Below are 6000 nucleotides of genomic sequence, written 5' to 3'. Positions count from 1 at the left end.
TGTGTCTCTACCTTTCCCGCTTTCTTTCCAGTTTCCAATTTTGTCTGTATTTCATCTCCAAAGGGATTTTATCTCAGTTCATACACCTCTATCCTTATTTAATACCCGCTCCTCAGCTTCACCCTTAACTTCCTGGCTCTCTCATAGTCTTGGAACTTGACTGAGTAAAGAGAAAAGTGTGCAGAAGGATTAGCAGGAGATAGTCTTGGGTAGGAGTTTACTTATTAAGTACTACCTCTTCTTTAGCGCATCTCTGGGAGAGAAGATGGAGACTTAGCCTTACAACATCATTCACCCTGAGAGGCTGGGAAAGAATGTCAGCCCTTGGGACTGAAAAGCGAAGAGTCACATCTGATTTCAAAGGCTGAGATGTTGAGGTGGGAGGAGGAGGAGGATTCATTCTAGTTGTAGTCTGTAGCCAGGACTGGAAGCTCCCCAGACCCATCTACCTTCTGTGGCACCACAGGAATGCCTGGGGGAATATGTGTACTTACTTAAAACCCGAAAGAGCTGGTAACTTCAGGAACCCAGCTCTGGGGAGGCTCAGAATTACATTCAATGAGCAAAACAATTGAAGTTGAAGAATTCTCATCTCTAACCCAGGACCTGGGTCATCAAATCTCCCACTTTAATGGGCACACATCACCCCAGGCCTCTAGGATATTAAACTTGAATGCTGTGCCCTCCACCACATCACTGCGGAGTTTTCAGCAATAGGTGGCATGGTGCCAGGTGGCCGGATCATCAGTGTCTCAACAGCATAGAGCCAGAGACAACTACTCTCAAAATAAGAGGACTGTTGATGGACTGAGGTTTCCTGGGTTTCTGTCAAGAGAACATAATCCAGTTAGCTCTAGATCCCTGGGTAGAGTGAACACTGTGGAAGTTCTTGGAGGAATCCCAGGAAGGAAGGAGTCCATGAGGGAGAAAAGAACACTATTTGTGATAAACACAGAGAGAAGTGACATTGAATGTGAATGTTAAAAGTAAAGAATTGCTGTTCTATGCCTTGTGCTCAAGTTGCCACTGCCCTGCCCACAGCCCCTGGCTGACCCTGAGGTGACATGCTGACAATTCTTGCAGGAGGAAGCCTCAGGCAGCTCTCTCTGGAAGAGCAGAGGCTGTTCAGTCAATGCACAGGGCAGCCCAGAAGCACGTTTATCCCAGGAATTGGTGCATAAATGCCTCAACTTCCTCACCCTTCAAGGAGACAGTGCTGAAGTAGGAGCCACACAGTGTCTCATAAGGCCCTGGGGGGATTAAGTTGCCCACAGGTAACCTGCTCATTCAAGTTCTCCAAGGGGTTTGCTCCAAGGGGTAGGATCTCCTCCCTTGATGGGAGAGAAACAGGGATATGAGAAAGAGAGAGAGAGAGAGAGAGGGAGAGCAGCAACACCAGAGCACAACTTATATTTCCTTTCCTGATGATTCTCGGGCTAGCCCGGGTGGCATCGCCTACCAGCCAAGATCACACACACAGCAGGAGGATCCTCAATCACGGGCTCACACACCCCTCTGACTGAAACTGAACACGAGAAGGGCTGGGTCCATGTCACGTGGGTGAGACCCAGAAGGGCTCCTGGGCTCAGCCTTAACTGCTGATCCAGGGGGATACCCCAACGGCAGGCCCCTTCACAGCCCCACCCAGGACACCAGTCTCCCCACCCGCCATGGAGGGCGTGCAGCTGGAGGAGGGCTCACTGGGTGGGGCATCCTCTGTGACTTCTTTCCAGGTTGGCCTTGCCCAGTGTGATGTGCTCATCTAGGCGGCACCAAATCTTAAACACCCGTCTGTGCAGGCCTTACTGATGAAGGGGGATGGGATCCCCCTTGACAGTGTTGAGCCTGTTGTCGGGGGAAGGGATGGGCAGGTCACTTGGCCCTGACTTCACCTTAACAGACAGCCTCCAGTTATGGCTTCTGAGGTTTAATGTGCAGTCCTTGAAGAGTATTGAAATAGTTTGTTGTTGTTATTGCCTGTTGTTTAGTCACTGAGTCATGTCCAAATCTTTGTGGCCCCATGGACTATAGCCCACAAGGCTCCTCTGTCCATGGGATTCTCCAGGCAAGAATACTGGACTGGGTTGCCCTTCCCTTCTCCAAGGGGATCTTCCTGACTCAGCGATCGAACCCACATCTCCTGCCTTGTAGGCAGATTCTTTACTACTGAGGGACCAGGAAAGCATCGACACAGTTACAAGGAGGAATAGTCTCCATGCACCTTTAATTTTGTACAGCGTTTCTTGCAGTAGGACTGGAATGGATTTCTTTAATGAGTCTTGAAATTGCCTGAGTAGCAGCCTCACAGCCTTACACATCATCTCCTGTGTGGGTGTGTGTGCACACGCATGAGCGTTTGTGTTAAGATCATTCTTTTGCTTAATGGAACCTACACAAAAAATATACCACTTTTGTTCTTTCTGACACGTCTTTGTTACTAAAACCATCACAGCCTCAGTAAAAACAAATGACTCAGGTCACACCTTATTGTAGCCATGCATTCCAGGAAACAAACTCACTCGGACAATGCAGAGAGTGGAGTGCAGTTTATTATACCAGCTGGCCCAAGACAGAGTCTCCTCTTAGCCAAGGACCCGGACCAGTTTTTGTGAAAACCTGATATACATTAAGTGTATAAGATTCCCTGAAACTAGTCTGAACAAAGGAAAAAGAAAGATACAATCAAAGTTAACCCCTGATTCATATGCCTTAAGTCTAGGTAGTTAACAGTGGACAATAATCAATAGGCTTGTGGTCATACCCCAATAAAGCATAATAGAATGTATGATTCTATTCAGTTACACAGATAATTAGAGTGTTCTTTTAAGCGATGGAGAGCCCTGGGGCTCTTCTTTCTGGGGGGCCTGGTTTTCCAGTTGGTATGTCGTTTCCATAGATATGAGGCATATAGCTTAAAGTCCATAGTCTGGCCCAAGATGGAGTCCTGCTCTCTAGATAGAGCCTGTTCTGTTTCCTCCTTTAACCTGACCATTTCTGCAGGTCAAGACTTCCTGTCCACAGGGCCCAGCAGCCTACCAGGGCCCCCCGCTCAGCTCTGCCATCAGCTGTGGGATGTCAGGTCAGTCACCCAAACTCTGGGCTCTGCCTAGACAGGGTGGGGCTGGCAGGACAGCACTGTATGTCCGAGTTCCTCTGCCTGTGACATCTTGAGGAGGTAAAGATTTGCTTGACAGCTTCCAAAGGTGCCCTGGGTGCGTAAACCTTCCAGAAGCCAGCTTCCAGATGGGCACTGGGAGGGGAGGTAAGCGGAACAGAGAGGGTGGGTGGCCTGGAAACCAGGCAGCCTGACTCTAGGTTGGGGGGAGGGGACCAACAGGAGACTGGACTCAAAAGACCTCATCACACCACCTTTAGTGATCAGGTCTTAACTCTCCCAGGATTGTTCACTGCTCTGGTGATTCATGGACAGGAGAGTTTCCTGCCCCACCTGGCGCTTACAGTCTGTGGGTGGAGTATGGGCAACATCACTATCTGAAATGACTTAATTTATAGTTTAAAGCCATTATTTTAAAAAGGGGGAGAATCATTTGAAGTGGCGGTGGGAGGGTGGGATGGTTAGAAAAGGCCTAGTTCTGAGTTCTTCCAGTTGTGAACTTGCCCTTGGCCGCATCAGTTTCACCCTGAGGGTCTCAGCCCACAAAGACAGGTACTGGCCTCCCTTCTTCGGGCTGGGCGGCCCCCACTCTGTGATCCACTTCCCCAGCGGGCCAGGCTATGTGGAAACTGGCCGGCCCTGTTTCCCCGCCGCGATCCCAGCACTGTCCCAGGTGTCATCTATTAGACGGCTGCCCGGGCCTCCCTTCCAACCCTCCCAAGCACTAACTGTCCCAGGTGTCACTTATTACACGGCCGCCGGGACCGCCCTTCCACCCCGCGGAGGATCTCCAAGGAGCTCGTGGCGGCCGGGGCTCACCTGTCCCGCCCCTTCGCGGGCTTCCCAGGTAGCTCGGGGCAGGGAGGAGCCGCGGGGTCGCCTGCGGGCGCGTACCGAGCCTGGATCGGGAGCCAGGAGCCGGGACTGAGATCCGAGAGCTGGGAGCCGGGAACCGACAGGCACGAGGACGGACTCGGAGGGCACAGCGGCGCAGGTGAGCCTCGGGGCGAGCGCACCGCGCTGGGGGCGGCGGGCGGCGGGGGACAGCGGGTCCTGCGCGGCCGCGGTGGGCATTGCTGGCACCCCTGCCCGGCGCGCCGGGGGAGCGAGGGAGCCGGGGGCGCTGAGGGGTCGGGGTCGCGTTGCTGCCTGGGGGCGAACAGCGGCGAATATCTGCCCGGGACCCGGGCTCGGGTGGGCGCGGGGACAGGATGCGGGCTGCGCGGGTCTCTGACTGGCCCAAGCGGCGCGGAGGCAGGGTTTGCGGGGCGCTGGTCCGGAGAGCAGGGGGGCCGGCTGCTGCGGAGAGCGCGGAGCTGGGCGGGGGTTCGGGCTGCGTGGGAGCCCAGGGCGAGCCCCCGCCTCTCTCTCTGCGGCGCTTCCCCGGCCGGCGCAGGTGCCGCTGCTCCTTCTGCCCGGGTCTTTACTTCTGGCGCTGGTGTTAAGAATCCGACATACACCTGGGTTAGTTACCGGCGGCTTCCAAAAAAACTGGGTATTGCAGGCTGCTCTGACTGCAGAGGGCTAAGGCTGTCCGTTTACATCCAGGTCTGTGCGTCCTGGGGCGCTGTCGGTGTTGGGGTGGAGGCGGAGGGGTCGCGCTCCATCTCCCAGGTCCCGGCCATCAGGGCAATAAAGTGGGAAAAGTGGAAAATATAAAAATTCTAGTTACTAGCTGTGTGACCCCGACCAGTTTACTTCACTGTTTCTCACTTTGCTCAAAGATAAAAAGCGTATTATAATCATTACATGCATGCATGCATGCTAAGTCGCTTCAGTCGTGGCCGACTCTGTGCGACCCCATGGACAGCAGCCCACCAGGCTCCTCTGTCCACGGGGTTCTCCAGGCAAGAATACTGCAGTGGGTTGCCATTTCCTTCTCCAATTTACAACAGCCTTAAGTTATAGGGTATTCATAAAGCCCATAGCATCATGCTTGGTGAAATTTCTCTTCATTTTCCCCCCATGTGTTAATGTAATACTCCGTGCTTCCCAGAGGTTCCAACTCATTTCTGAATTGAAGGGAGATCCAGGAAGCTCAGATTTACCCTCCTTTAAGTGGTGTTGGTGGTGATGTCTGTGGTGGTGTTTAGTGGCTCAGTTCTGTTTGGCTCCTTGTGACCCCATGGACTGTAGCCCACCAGGCTCCTCTGTCCATGGGATTTCCCAGGCAAGAATACTGGAGTGGGTTGACATTTCCTTCTCCAGGGGTTTTTCCCCACTCAGGGATCGAACCCGAGTCTGCTGCATTGGCAGATGGATTCTCTATTAGTGAGTTATCAGGGAAGTCCCTGATGTGTGTGTCAGGGGCTGGCATTTTTCCCGCTCTGACCTGTTTATGGTCAGGTCTTCTCCAGGCTATCTTATTTCCTAACAGTATCCTAGAAGCCAACTTTGAGAGGTGATAGTACACAGGTCCTGAATATAGAAGTGATGTGTTTGGTCTGCTTTAATCATTGCTGACTGCATTTGTCAGAATTCTTCTTTGAGGTGGGTTTTGGTCCCTTGAAAATTGCCTTATGCAGTATAGAAATTGACTGGGTCACATAAACGAAAAGGCTGAGGATGTTTGCTTCAGGAATAGCTTGATCCAGAGGTTCACATAGCGTTGCTGGGCTTGTTCTCTCTCTCTCTATGGGGCGGTAGATGGTTAGATAGAATGACCAACTCAATGGACAAGAATTTGAACAAACTCTGGGAGATAGTGGAGGCCAGGGAAGCCTGGTATGCTGCTGTCCATGGGGTCACAAAGAGTCAAACATGACTTGGCAATTGAACAACAAATATATTAAATACACACACACACACACAATCTTGGCTCTTTTCCCTGCTATGATGACTGGTTCTTAGTATGGAGTGATAAAAAGCACTGGCGCCTTCAGGTT

The 6000-nt window shown here is 52.2% G+C and overlaps 1 long non-coding RNA gene across 1 annotated transcript in view; it reads left to right on the top strand.

Annotated features, from left to right (window-relative positions):
* Positions 1-3886: 3886 nt before the first annotated feature.
* The window catches only part of LOC122453935, a 122298-nt gene continuing 120184 nt past the window's right edge, over positions 3887-6000 (top strand). Inside the window, exon 1 of the long non-coding RNA XR_006273232.1 lies at positions 3887-4109. This is a non-coding gene — a long non-coding RNA (uncharacterized LOC122453935). The remainder of the gene's footprint in view (positions 4110-6000) is intronic.

Source organism: Cervus canadensis, chromosome 15, assembly GCF_019320065.1.
Source record: "Cervus canadensis isolate Bull #8, Minnesota chromosome 15, ASM1932006v1, whole genome shotgun sequence".
Classification (NCBI taxonomy): Eukaryota; Metazoa; Chordata; class Mammalia; order Artiodactyla; family Cervidae; genus Cervus; species Cervus canadensis.
This window is presented reverse-complemented; position numbering and strand designations above follow the sequence as displayed.